Here is an 816-nt window from a genome sequence, read left to right as displayed (position 1 = left end):
TGGGGGCGGGAGGGGCACACAGAGAAGCTCAGGGGTGGGTGGGGCTCGGGCCCAGGCTGCTCTGAGGATGGTGGCAGACAGCAGGATGGGCACGGAGTCAGGGCAACTGCCCCCCCACCCCATCTCCCTTTCAGCAGGAGCCCCCCAGAGCGGCGCGGTGTCGGGCTGGGGGACCCTCACCTCCTCCAGAGGCCCTGCAGGAGTCTCCTTGGCCTCCGGCTCCTGCTTGCCACTGGCCTCCAGGATGGCCATGATGGAGTTGGGGATGTGTGCTTGCTAGGGGAAGAGCAGGGAGGGTGCTGCGGAGAGCTCTAACCCAGAGACCCCTCCTGGGCACCCCAGATGCCTGGATGGTCCCTGGCCCTCCAGAACCCTTGACATTCTGTGGCCCTGCAGGGCTCCCCTCTGCCCACTCCCCTCCAGTCCCCCGGGGCTGGACCCATGGGGCCAACCACCCCACATCTTGGGGTACCTGATGGGGGGTGAAGGAGCGGACATGGGCCAGCAGGGGCTCCCGGAGCTCTGGGCACTTGTCAAACACGGCGCCCAGCTGCTGGGGTGGCAGCTGCAGGATGACCTGGAAGCTCTGGGGCTTGGTGCGTTGACAGCATTTGATGAAGCCCTCCCACACTTTGGGGTACTTCCACACCTGGATGGGGCAGGGAGGAAGGGGGCATAAGGGGGCATGCAGTGGCCACCCTGGGAACCGGAAGGACCGTGCCAGGATGGGGCCTTGCTGGGGCTCAAATCCCTGCCATCACACAGACTCCCTTTGGGCTCCACACAGCCCTGACCTCCTTACAGAGGATCGAACCT

At 65.7% G+C, this 816-nt stretch overlaps 1 long non-coding RNA gene across 1 annotated transcript; it reads right to left on the bottom strand.

The window, feature by feature from the left end:
- Positions 1-229: 229 nt before the first annotated feature.
- On the bottom strand, positions 230-796 carry LOC106725796. Its single transcript, XR_001361763.1, has 2 exons — positions 473-796; positions 230-276 (listed from the first exon to the last, which is right to left on the bottom strand). It is a non-coding gene; the product is annotated as an uncharacterized LOC106725796 (long non-coding RNA).
- Positions 797-816: the final 20 nt, after the last annotated feature.

This window comes from Myotis brandtii, unplaced genomic scaffold (genome assembly GCF_000412655.1).
Source record: "Myotis brandtii unplaced genomic scaffold, ASM41265v1 C41754321, whole genome shotgun sequence".
NCBI lineage: Eukaryota > Metazoa > Chordata > Mammalia > Chiroptera > Vespertilionidae > Myotis > Myotis brandtii.
This window is presented reverse-complemented; position numbering and strand designations above follow the sequence as displayed.